This window comes from Manis pentadactyla, chromosome 1 (assembly GCF_030020395.1).
Source record: "Manis pentadactyla isolate mManPen7 chromosome 1, mManPen7.hap1, whole genome shotgun sequence".
Taxonomy (NCBI): domain Eukaryota; kingdom Metazoa; phylum Chordata; class Mammalia; order Pholidota; family Manidae; genus Manis; species Manis pentadactyla.
Window position 1 is genome coordinate 195,312,538 of NC_080019.1, and position 12,971 is coordinate 195,325,508.

The window sequence follows — 12,971 nt, forward strand, 5'->3', positions numbered from 1 at the left end:
ATCTATCTGGTGAGAACTTATCTTTAGATAAGGTTCAAGGAGATTAAACTGCTCAAAATGCCCTTCCTTCACAGGGATATAGGTCTAGATTTTAGCCTGGGGTCTGCCTGTCGGGCCGGGGAAGGGGCTCTGAGCTGTTGCTCTATTTGACCAAAAAGGCAGCCTGGGGACTTGCAGTCTGTGGGCGCCCCCATGGAGTCACACTTAGTCACAGAGGCGTGCTCAGGAGGTTTGCCCTGAAGTGCTCCACGTGGCCGAGGCGTGGACCCAAACATTGTCCAAATCACTGTCTTCCAGAGGAAGCTGTGGCCCCAGGACTGTGGAGCTTGCAAAGTACCCTCAAAGCCAGAGGGAGCCTCGTGGGCTGCGTAGAAAGCAGGTGGTGGGGTCACAGAGAGTAGCCATCTGCTCCGTGTGATGGTGCAGTGGGTGGGGGCGGGGTGGCCAGGCAGGGCGTGCGCCTCACTTATCCCAGATGTGTCCCTGCCCCCCGCGCCCCCCAGGGCTGGTGGGCAAGACCCTAGAAACAATAAGAGAAGTGGGGAAGGGCATGGCTCCCACAGGAGGTGGTCCTGAGTCCTCAGTGTGCAGGACTCTCGCACCCTTTATATACGTACATAAAATGTAGGCTGCTATTTATAGGGAATTTTCAGAGAAGGCAGGTCTACAGCGCCAGCAAATAGGTTTGAGGTTGCCTGGGGTGCAGTGATGGCGGAGTGGGGCTGACATGATTAGTACTCAACAGGCTACGAGAGCCTTTCTGGGGGTGACAGAGGGGTCCACAGCCAGCGTGCTGGGTGTGCAGCCAGGAGACCGTCCGAAGCCCCTCCTGGATCCCCAATTTTATCCTTGGTAATGCAGAACTCTGGAGGAATTCGGTGATGTACCTCAGCAGGTTCTGAAAGTCCAGCCCCGTCAGAAGCTCCCTATATTATATTCTATAAAATTATAATCCTTAGGGCCATGATTCAAACAGCCTCCTGGTGGAGTTAGGATGAATGAACACTACTGGCTTCATTTCTTTCTAGATCAATATTAAGGTGGTACAAATGCTTGTACTACATTTGAGATCATCAGCTCATCATGGCAATGAAAGAACAGGAATGTTTCCTTATTCACGGAAACAAGAGGTGTTGGCTGTGTTTTCCCTCCTGATCTAGGAAGGAGCTGTGCTGAGAACTCTCCATGTGAGCGTGGGAGATGGGAATAGGCTGGTATACCAACTACTATAGCTCTGTAATGAAATACCACAAAGCTTAGGGGTTTAAAACAGCCATCCATTTAGCCCATGAGTCTGTGGGGTGGCAGTTAGGCTGGGCTCAGCTGGCGGTTCCTCCACTGGCTTCGGTTGTTTCACCAGCATCTGAAGTCAGCTGGTGGTCAGTGGCCTCTCCTGTAGTTGGTGGGTGGCTGCAGTGCATGCCTCTCAGCACCCACAGGCTAGTTGTTCATATGGTGGAATGACAGGGTTCCACCAAACAGCAGGACAACAAGGCCCATAGGCAAGGCCATTTAAAGCCACTTTTCTTAAACAAATTCATTCATTTGTATGTATTCTTGGTGAAATATACATAACATAAAATCTTGTGTCGTTTTAGCTATTTTTAAGTGTACATTTCAGGGGCATTATTTAGGGCCACATCTTGCCCGACTTTTGCTGTAGTCCACTGGTCAAAGCTAATTGCCAAGAGCAGCCCAGCCGTGGGAGAGGCCACTGACCACCAGCTGACTTCAGACTCTGGCGAGTGAACCTGCAGAAGCCAACAGAAGAACCGCCCAGCTGAGCCCAGCCTAACTGCCACCCCACAGACTCATGGGCTAAACAAACGGCTCCTTTTAAGCCACTAAGCTTTGTTGTGATTTGTTATAGGCTTGAAGTAAGTTGTTTTCTTAAATAATAACAGTCAAAGATGAGCACACAAGCCCACTCCCATGCTCCAGCCCCTGAGCAGACCCCTGGCTAGGAGTCCAGGCAGAGGACAGAGTGGGGGATGAGGGCGCCCCCCTGGGAGAGCTCCCATCTGCTTTCCCTGGTCCAGGGGAGATCTTAGGAATCCAAACACAGTCTTCATCAGAGCAAAATGTCGTAGAAACTTCTACCCCTCCATCACACAGGCTGTAAAATTAATGACTGCCAGGTTTGCTACTGGAGGGCTCAACTCTCGGCAGCCTATGAGCTATTTTATTAATTAGAGTTTGGGCTGGTGCTTGTGGTGACAGTGGTCCAGGCTGGGGCCTGCTGGACCCGTGGGAGGGAACTTCCTTTGCAGACAGCATGGTCCATGCTCGTGCCTGAGGAACCTGAGGAACCAGAACCTCAAGGCCAAGAGCCCCAGCCTGGAGCCAGGAGGCCTGAGAGGGTGCAGGGGGGAAGGTGCCATTGGCTCTGTCTCTGGGCAGTGATGGTGGTGGACGCCCACACTGCGTCAGTTCTATTCCCATGTTCCTGCAGAAGTCAGACACTCCAAGGTCACAAGCTGTGAGACTGGGAGTCCTGCAGGGACCTGGCCATTGGGGGAAGGGGCTGGGAAGGAGCCATAGACATGCACATCCCAGAGAGGGGGCAAGGGACGGATCCAGTCTGGCACTCCTGATGCTACCATGGGTCTCAGTAGAAGGGTGCTGATGACGGTCCTTGGCTAACAGCTAGGTGGCTCTTGTCCGAACAGGCCCTGCAGTCAGCCCCTCAGTCCCCACAACAGGACAATTGGATACTGGTGTTATTATTCCCACTTGGTAGAGTGAGGCACCTGGTCTTATAGCTGGCATGAGGTGGAACCCAGATTCAATCTCAGGACTTTACCCCTGCACGTGTGGCTTCCCCACATGCTGGACATTTGTCCAGGCCTGTCCTCAGCTGGGCACTGGCTTTGCCTGCTCTTGTGACCTTGACTTTGACCTCCAGGCTGATAGGGCCAGGCTTCTCTCCAGTCCCCTTTCACCACACCTCTTGCAGTCCTAACAGACGCTCTGCTGTCTGGTGATGCCAGCAGTCCTGCTTTACTCAGCACCTCCAGGCCCAACGGAGTTTCTCCACAACCACCTCGAGGGCAGGCCTTAGAGTGCCCCAGGGCTTCCAGTCTCTGCTGGGAAAGATCCTTGTTATAGTTTTTGTCCCTGTAAAAGCCTATGTTTAAAATAATTTGTCTAAAAAAAAATCGCTTTTGTTATCATTGTTTTCCCATTATGTATTCATCAAAAACGCATGACTTCTATCCATTTGAGATTAGTGTAAATGTGCTTGGAGTTAAAAAATCCCAGCAAAGTTATTATCTTAAGTTTTGGTCAGGTTTTACATCCTTAGACTTTTAAATATGCTTGAATTAGCCCCACAGCTGTGGCTCTCTTGGGACACTCTTGGGACTCAGGAAGCCTGGGGTAGGGACATCCTTGTTTGGCAGAAAGGGAAATTGAGACCCAAATGGGTAATGTCCTTGTCCAAGGTCACAGGCTGACTCCAAGCCTTTGTTCTCAGTTCTCAGGCAGTGGCAAAAACCTGAGGTCCGGGTCCAGCTCCTCCAGGAAGGCTTCCCTGGCACCTTCTGCCAGTGGGCTGTCTTCTCGCTGGACCTGCCCAGGGCCCACACCTTTGTCCATGCACCTGAGTGGGCCTTGGGTGGGGATGGTTGGGGATGTTCTCCAGTGAGAGTGTCTCTGAACTGGAAAGACCTCTTCTGGACTGGGAGGAGGGCAACTGTCTGCCCTTTGACCTTGGGATCAACCCTTGGGCACCAGTCTATTGATCTGTGAAAAGGGATGCCAGCAGGTTCACTCTTGGAATTAGGGCAAATAATGAAGAGGGGTGCTCCTCTCCCAGGGTCTGCTCACACTCATGGGAGGGACTCAGGGGTGCTCTCCTTTTCATTCATGGCAGAACCCGTTCTCTCTGTACCAGTCTGTGCCAAGTAACACTCCAGGCAAGACTCCCCCTTTCTCATCTGCAGGTGGCCGAGGACTCCAGTTTCTCTCCTAATGAGAAAACATCATTACTGGGGTCACGAGAAGTCCCCACACCGTGTGTGAGTCGGGGCTGGAGCTGGGCTGCGGGCTCTGCCTCCACTGTATAATGATGGATAAGACATGGGGTTTTCCTGGGCCTCAGTTTCCGTACAATGTGATGCTAATTGTCTCTACCTTATGGGCTTGTTTTGATAAATAGGTGATAATGCATGTGTATAATAAGCTCTCAATAAATCTCAGGCATGACCACATTTCCCATCAGTCTGAGCACGGTGCTACCCAGAACCCAGGCAGCAGGTAAGGGCTGGTTGGCTGACTTCCAAGTTCTGTTAAAATGTTTACTCTGCTCATTTGCTCAGCTGAGCTTTTCCAGAGGCAAATTCCTTCTCTGCTCAGGTCTGAATGATCATAGATTCTGAGTATAGATTTGATTATATTGATGATGCTTTATGCTGTTCAGACAAATACAGTCTTTCCAGCTGATCTAAAAGCTCAAAGTAACTATTAAGGAGACATTGTCTAAATGATGAGATACATTTTAATTAGCTTTAAAAGGGTAATTATAAAGCAACTGCAGGTGATACATTTAAACATTATCACCTAGCATATTTACATATTTACAGGACTGAGCCCACCAATAAAAAGTTTCCTTTCCCTGCGCAGCCAATAATTGTCTCATGGTTTCCTTCTAGAAGTTTCCTGGGTGTGCATGTGCATTTGCATATATTGCTTTTTAATACAGAAAAGTGATCATTGTATACCCACTGCTCTGCACCTTCTCTTTATTTTTAACTAACAAATTTTGGAGATTATATAATAGCATACATAGAATTACACCATTAAATTTTATAAAAGGTTTTAAATTAAAGATGTTATTAAATGAGTATTTTGGAGTCTATTTAACCACATCTGGGTTGTTTTCAGGTGTTTTGTAATTATATGCTGTAACTCGGAACATCTCTGTATACATATCTGCAGGTGCCTGTGGGAATTTATAGGACAGGTGAGGGGCAGGGGCCAGGCAGCCTCCAAGGTTTTACAAATAACTATTTCCACTGACGTTTGCGGACCATCACTTCTCTTTGAAGGATAAGGGCACTGTGAATGGATTAGGTGCACTGTGTTTAGTTACCTTTAGTTAGTTAAAGTGCCTCTGAAACAATCCGAGGTTTACAGTATGGCACAGAGGACAGCTGCCGCACCTCCGGTTCTACTATTTCAGGTTCTGGAGGCCCACTTGGACCTGAGGACTTGAGCGGGTGTCAGGTCGCACGGAGGACTCAAGTGGGGAGAGCCGAGTGGAGATGACCCCCGGCCTGGGAGGGCGACCCTGGCATGTGACAGCGCTGCCGTCCCTCTCCCTCCGCGGGTCCCAGGCTCCGCGAGGCAGGTGGTCCAGGCCTGGCGGCGGGAAGACCTGTCCCACCGCAGCTCTGGAGACTCTCTACCGCCAGGAGGGGCAGGGGTCAGGGCCCGCGGGCGTGGGAGGCTGGGCTAGCGAGGCCGGCTCCAGGCGGCCCCCTCACCACCGCCCCTTGTTCGGGGAGGCTTCCTCCAGGGCAGACCCAGATGGGGCCAGCCCGGTGCCGACTATAAATTAGTTACAGGGCGCCGCACGTGGGTCTGAAAGCCAATACCTCGCGTGGCGCAGAGGCTCCCAGCACGGTCCCCATCCCGCACAGAGCAGGGGGTGTCACTCACTCCTGGAAACACCCCCAGTGCCCCCAGGCGCGACCCCGGGAAGATGGGGGGAGTCCAGGCGAGGTCGCAGGCTCCCCGGCCCTGTCTCCCCGCCCCCCACCGTGCTGTGTGGCTCCAAGTCCAGGCACCCCCCCTGGGCCCCGCCCTGCCTGGTCCCGTCTTTGCGGCCGCAATCCCACACTCGGCCGAGCCCGCCTGCCCTGCACCCCACGTGCCGGCCGGCCGACCCCCGCTCACCTCCCCCGCCACCCAGCCTCGTGCTCTGCGGCGTCCGTTACGGCCGCCCGGTCCCTTCCCCGCCCGCGCCCCCGGATGCGCCCCTGCCCTCCCGCCAGGGCCCCTCGCGGGTCCCCGTGTCCTCCATGGCTCCGTGTCTCCCCCGCGTGCCCCCCGTCCCCCGAGCGTCTCTTCCACGTCCCGAGCTCACCCGCGTGTCCCGCCTCCCCACGTGTCCCCCGCTCCCCCGCGTGTCCCCGTCTCCCACGTGTCTCCCCGTCCCCCCCGCGTGTCCCCGCGTGTCCCCCCCGCCCCGCGCGCCGGCGGAACTGTGGGATCGCCGCGCACAGGAAGTGGCGGGGCGGCGCGGCCGAGGGCGGAGGGCGGAGGGCGGCGGGCCGGGCGGGGCGGGATGGGGGCCGGGGGCGGCGGGCGCCGCACTCGCTGAGGCCCGACGCGGGGCTGGCGCCCAGGCCGAGCGCAGCGGCCGGAGGGGTGCGGAGGACAACGGGGCCGCGCGCGACGAGCAGGTGGCGGCAGCCAGGTGAGCGGGAGGCCCCGCCGAGGTCGGGCCCCTCCGCCGCCCGAGGTCTCCCGCGCCGCAGTGGGCTGGCCGCGTTCCGCGGGGCCTGCGGGGACGGGCGGGGGTCCGCGGGCACGGGCGCCGCCGCCGCCCGCCTCCCGGGCCTCGTCCGGCCAGGCCCGGGGCCCTTCCCGGCTCTGCCCGGGGACCGGGGCCGGGCGGCGGGGCTGGGGTCTGCGCGGAGGGTGCGCCCCCGTGCTCCCGGGCTGGGCCGGGCCTGTGCGCGCGGAGAGGCGCCCTCCAGGCTGGGGGCGCGGCCCCGGGGCGCACTGGTTTCACTTTGCGCCGGCTGCGCGCGGGGCTGCGGGGCCGGGTGGGCGCGCGGAGCCCCGCTGGACTCGGGACGGGAGGCGGCTGGGGACGACGCGCTGCGCCCACGGGGGGCCGGCGCCTCCCCAGGCCCGTGCGGACCCGGCCTCCGACCTGGGGTCCTGGGGGAGGGGGCACTGTTGGCACTTGAAGCCACCTGGGAAGATTGTGCAGTTTGTTTTTTATAACTTTGAGAGAAGTTCAGTGAAATAGCGAAAATGCTTTACAAATGGCTTCCCAGGGCCTTTTCTAAAGCACAATAGTAACTGCTGTCTGAGAGTATTTGAGAAATTGGTTCCTTTTCCTGGGAAATACGACTTCATGAGAAGGAAGATAAGGACCTCTGGCCGTGGAGGGACCGCGGGGGGAGCGGCCGCGGTGGAGAGGGAAGCGTCCCCGGTAGCGCGGGGGGAGCCGAACCTGCGGCCCCCGTGGCTGCCGGCCGGCCCTGCAGGCTGCTCAGGCTCTGGGGCTTGGGGATCATCGCTGTCGCCTCTCCGCGCTTCATAAGGGGGCTCCTCGGGTTCTGAACATTCTCTGATTTGGTCACTTCCCACTGTCCCCTCTCCCGCTGCACCAGGTGATCCCAATCCCATCCTCCCCTCCCGCTCACCGTTCCAGGTCAGCCTGGCAGAGCTCTCTTGTGTATCCATCCCTCCTGGCTCTTGGTTACATTGTTTAAAAAAGAAGCTACATGTAATTGACATGCAGAGCCCACAGCGCCCTTCTTAGCCTTGTATGGTGTAGGTGCCTTAATGTTTTGAACAAAACTTCATATGGGGCACAGTGGTCACGCTCGGCTGGAGCCTGCTGTTGGCCTCACCAGCGTGGGGCCCTCCCGGGCCATCTCTGCGAGAGGCCTGCTTCCTAGTCTGTGCAAGGGCAGGGTGGTAAAGGGAGGTAAACTTCAGTGGCCAATGTGGACTTTAGGAGCCATCTCCAGGGAGGGGACTGGTGCCTACAGCGGGCTCAGTGCGGGCACACACATCTGTCTGTCCTGGCGCTGGGGCTGGGGAAGCAAACTGAAAGGGGTTGTTTCGTTTCAGAAGTTAGGAAAAGTGCATCCACCACAGCGCTCTGCTTTGTCCCTCTACTCGTTTCCCGTGGTAACTAGTGGTGGGGCCTAATACACAGGGTTGGCCCTTGACACGTGTTGTCTCTGACTGCACTTCAACCTTGCAAAAGAGTGGACCCAGCAAACACAGAGCTTTAGTTACATGCTGAAAGTTACTTCACAAATCGGTGCAGCCAGAATTTAAATTAAGACCCCTGGACTCCCATCTTTTCAGACCCATCAGTCTGTTAAAAGTCTGTGAATTTTTATCTCTGGTCAAATCAGAGATAGGAGACCAGTGCTGAAATCCTGATAAGTAAGGAAAATGAAAAACAGAAGTTGTGTCTGAGAAGAGCCAAATGTACTTGGGTTTTTTGGAGAGTCTGGTTAACTTGTCCAATCACATTTTGTCCCTGAAACACACCCCTTCCCTTGATTGTCAGCCTGGCTTAACATGGGAGACAGAAGAGGGGACGCTTCTTTGCACACCAGGTAGGTGCCCCTCACTGTTCCCTGTCCCTCTCGAAATCCACATATGGCACAAGCAGCTGCTTCCTCACCCACCCTGTGCCTTCCTCTCTGGGCTTGTCAAAAAGGAGTGTTTCACTGTTAGGAGTTGTGGCTGCCTGTGGTTACATTTGCTTGTTTCCTTTTTAATGACTTGTATAAAGTGGGATCAGTAACTCAGTCTCCTTGAGAAATGTATAGGAGGAAGTTGGATTGAACTGGGTAAAACAATTGCTGAGAAGTTCTATGGGTTTTACTTATGGTGAACCAAAGAATGCTTGAAGATTTTAATGAGTCGTTTCACATCGTAAAGTGAAATGACTATGACTTAATCTGCCATTACCAAAACCACTTCCTAATAATTTCAGAATTTATCCCAAATTACCAATTTCAAAATTCTGCATTTCAGGCATACACATTAGTGGTTCATCCTCTGACGGCCTTTCCTGTAGTTAGAAGAACTCGCCGTGTTTTGATCTAGGCCCAGCAAAGTGCGAGAGGCTGAAGCACTCGGAGCCTTGGAATGCGCCCATGCTGTCCCCTCTGGTGGAGGAGCAGGGGGGATGCAAAGTTGGTCCAAGTTTTCACTGCTGAACTGAAGATTCTAACTGGTCCCGCACGCAGTGGTCAGTTGGCTATGTCTTTTCCAAGTACAGCTAGGGTACATCTTCGATGTCAGTGTTAGCAGGTGGAAACACGTGTCCTTCGGTGTGTGATAGGCAACACCCTTCCCCCTGGCTGGGTGCTTTGCATCACATAGGACTGAAAACTGAACCAGGGGTGCTGGCTGTGGAGCAGCATGCCAGCCACCAGAGGGGCCTGTCCCCAGGCGACTTAGGGAGGCCGTGCATTATTAATGTGATCCTCTCGGTTCCTTTCTGATGGTGGGGAATGAACCGGGTAATAAAGAACAGTAGTCATGACTTCTATTGTTGAGCCGTGTGCTGTAGTAACACCTCGAGGTGAGCGTGCTCTCTGAGGGTGCAAGCCCAGTGGGAGCTCAGCGGTGGAGTCCCAGATGACAGCCTTTCTCTTTCTCATGTCATTTGCTGACCTGAAAGCGTTCTAAATCTCTGCTGATGTGAAGTATGTCACTTGCTGTGCGACTTAGGCTTTGCTTGTATAAGGACAGCTGCAGTTACTGCCCTTCAAGTTGCATGTCATGTGCTCATTATTTGGTCCTCAAAACAACACTGTGCAGATAGGGCACTGCCCCATGACACAGATGGAGACACCGAGGTGGTAGGGTATGGCCAAGGTTGCTCAGCCAGCAAGCGACAAATCCAGATTTGAGACACAGGTCTGACTGAATCCAAACCACCTTCCTGCTCAGAAAACTCAGTGTATGAACAATTTATTTAGAAACAGAAAGTAAGTGATTGGCTTCACAGCAGTGTTCATTTAAAAGCTGCTACACTTGGAAGGGATCACAAATCCCCATCTAAGATGATAGAAACAGGTACATGCTAGATATGATGTTGCACTGGGGATAAAGTGTATCAGTTGATGCAGACTCATTTGTGCTTAGCTCTTCTCCGTGCACCTGGTCAGAGGACAGTGAAGAGCTGCCCACTCTTAGTATAAAGAATGTGCTGATGGCTGGGCCAAGCCTTTCAGACTGACTTCTAATTTCTGATGTGGGCCACTGTCCTGGTCTAACTGGTCATTGAAAGAATGATGGAGATACACACCACTGTATGTTCGGAGACAAGTTAAGCAAGGAGTGTATCTTGCACAATGTGTAATAGCAGTGATTTTTGCCAAAATAAGACGGAAGTCAAATTAAATGAAAACTCATGGGTGTGGGCTCTGCGGGAAGCAGGTGCCATGGTGCAAAGCAAAAAGGTCCGTCGGGAGAAACGCCGTGGGGGCTGTGGGGGCCAGTGGCCGGGGCGCAGGACAGCAAGGGGAGCTGCCCCGAGGGGGCCTCGGTGGGGCCCGGGGGTGGTGTGGGCAGTAGACCCCACAGCCTGGCAGCTGCCTTTGGGGGGCCAAGTGTCACTGCCATGACGGCTTCACAGGTGAGGCCCAGTGACTCAGGGACCCACAGAAGTGGAAGAGCACAGAGAGTGATCCCAGACTGCTGATTGAGTCCGGGCTAGAGGTGTCCAGTTCAGAGCAAGGCCTTGTCTCAGCAGGTGCCCCCGCCCTCACTTGTGGCGAGCTGCCACAGGGGGAAGGTGTGCGGCACAGAGGGAGCCCCCGGGCCTCCCTGCCCGTGACAGCAGAGCACACACCTGGGCACGCAGGGGTCCGTTCAGGTTTCCAAACCAAGGTGCTCACTCCTATAATGGAAGTTCCAGAACATTTGTGAGGAACGCGCTGGGAACTTGCAGTCCAGGCCTGGCCCCGGGCTCTCGTGGCATTTCTCTGGAGCCCGTGGCTTTGGTGGCTTTCACCTCTGCAAGTTTTAGAAACTTATTGGATATAAACGTGACTTTTTGGTAAACAAAGCTATATGTGAAAGTTGTAAACAGATTCCAACGGGCCAGGCAGGAAGGCAAGCCAGGGACAACAGGGCGTGAGACACAGCGGAGGCCACGTGAGCACCATGGTGGCCGAGCACCCTCTCTCGGGCGTGCCCACCGGCTCTGCCACAGACACCCTGCCCACATGGCCAGGTGACCGCAGGGCGGGTCACTAGAGCTCAGGTCTGTTAAGACAAGTCAGAAATATGGATGTCTATGCAGTTATTTATTCTTAACAAACCATGTAGGCCGGATAAAAAAATGCTGTTGGCATTTAACCTGTAGGCCACTATTTTAACTACTTGTCTAAAATATTTGCTTAATTAATTAATTTTGGTATCATTAATCTGCAATTACATGAGCAACATTATGGTCACTAGACTCCCCCAATCATGAAGTCCCCACCATATACCCCATTACAGTTACTGTCCATCAGCGTAGTAAGATGTTGTAGAATCATTGTCTTCTCTGTGTTGCACAGCCCTCCCCGTGCCTCCCCCCACATTATACATGCTAATTGTAATGCTCCCTTTCTTTGCCCCCCCCCCCATCCCTCCCTTCCCACCCATCCTCCCCAGTCCCTTTCCCTTTGGTAACTGTTAGTCCATTCTTGGGTTCTGTGATTCTGCTGCTTTGTTCCTTCAGTTTTTGCTTTGTTGTTATACTCCACAGATGAGTGAAATCATTTGATACTTGTCTTTCTCCATCCTGCTTATTTCACTGAGCCTAATACCCTCTAGCTCCATCCATGTTGTTGCAAATGGTAGGATTTGTTTTCTTCTTATGGCTGAATAATATTCCATTGTGTATATGTACCACATCTTCTTTATCCATTCATCTACTGATGGACACTTAGATTGCTTCCATTTCTTGGCTATTGTAGATAGTGCTGTGATAAACATAGAGGTGCATCTGTCTTTTCAAACTGGGCTGCTATATTCTTAGGGTAAATTCCTACGTGTGCAATTCCTGGGTCAAATGGTATTTCTATTTTTAGGTTTTTGAGGGAACTCCATACTGCTTTCCACAATGGTTGAACTAATTTACATTCCCACCAGCAGTGTAGGAGGGTTCCCTTTTCTCCACATCCTTGCCAACATTTGTTGTTTGTCTTTTGGGTGGTGGCGATCCTTACTGGTGTGAGGTGATATCTCATTGTGGTTTTAATTTGCATTTCTCTGATGATTAGTGATGTGGAGCATCTTTTCATGTGTCTGTTGGCCATCTGAGTTTCTTCTTTGGAGAACTGTCTGCTCAGCTCCTCTGCCCATTTTTTAATTGGCTTATTTGCTTTTTGTTTGTTGAGGTGCGTGAGCTCTTTATATAATTTGGATGTCAACTCTTTATCGGATATGTCATTGCTGAATATATTCTCCCATACCGTATGGTGCCTTTTTGTTCTATTGGTGGTGTCCTTTGCTGTACAGAAGCTTTTCAGCTTGATATAGTCCCTCTTGTTCATTTTTGCTTTTGTTTCCCTTGCCCAGGGAGATATGTTCATAAAGAAGTTGCTCATGTTTATGTCCAAGAGATTTTTGCCTCTGTTTTTTTCTTAGAGTTTTATGGTTTCATGACTTACATTCAGGTCTCTGATCCATTTTGAGTTTACTTTTGTGTATGGGGTTAGACAATGATCCAGTTTCATTCTCTTGCATGTAGCTGTCCAGTTTTGCCAACACCAGCTGTTGAAGAGGCTGTCATTTCCCCATTGTATGTCCATGGCTCCTTTATCATATATTAATTGACCATATATGTTTGGGTTAATACCTGGACTCTCTATTCTGTTCCCTGGTCTGTTGGTCTGTTCTTGTGCCAGTACCAAATTATCTTGATTACTGTGGCTTTGTAGTAGAGCTTGAAGTTGGGAAGCAAGATCCCCCCTGCTTTATTCTTCCTTCTCAGGATTGCTTTGGCTATTCAGGGTCTTTTGTGGTTCAATATGAATTTTAGGACTATTTGTTCCAGTTTGTTGAAGAATGCTGTTGGTATTTTGTTAGGGATTGCATTGAATCTGTAGATTGCTTCAGGCAGGATGGCCATTTTGACAATATTAATTCTTCCTAGTCAAGTATTTGCTTAACATTTTAAATGAGATAACTTAGCTATTTAAATGAGAACAAAACAGGCCCTTAGAAAACATAAGCAAGAAAAGCAAACGAGTAACCTAAACCCA

The 12,971-nt window shown here is 52.3% G+C and overlaps 1 protein-coding gene across 2 annotated transcripts in view; it reads left to right on the top strand.

The window, feature by feature from the left end:
* The first annotated feature begins 6,284 nt into the window (after nt 1-6,284).
* Nucleotides 6,285-12,971, top strand: part of AGPAT3 (1-acylglycerol-3-phosphate O-acyltransferase 3) — a 74,453-nt gene continuing 67,766 nt past the window's right edge. The window contains exon 1 of one of the 2 annotated variants that reach the window (XM_036912001.2): nt 6,285-6,421. The gene's annotated coding sequence lies outside the window, so the exon portion shown is untranslated. The remainder of the gene's footprint in view (nt 6,422-12,971) is intronic. The other variant, XM_036912004.2, reaches the window with a different exon arrangement.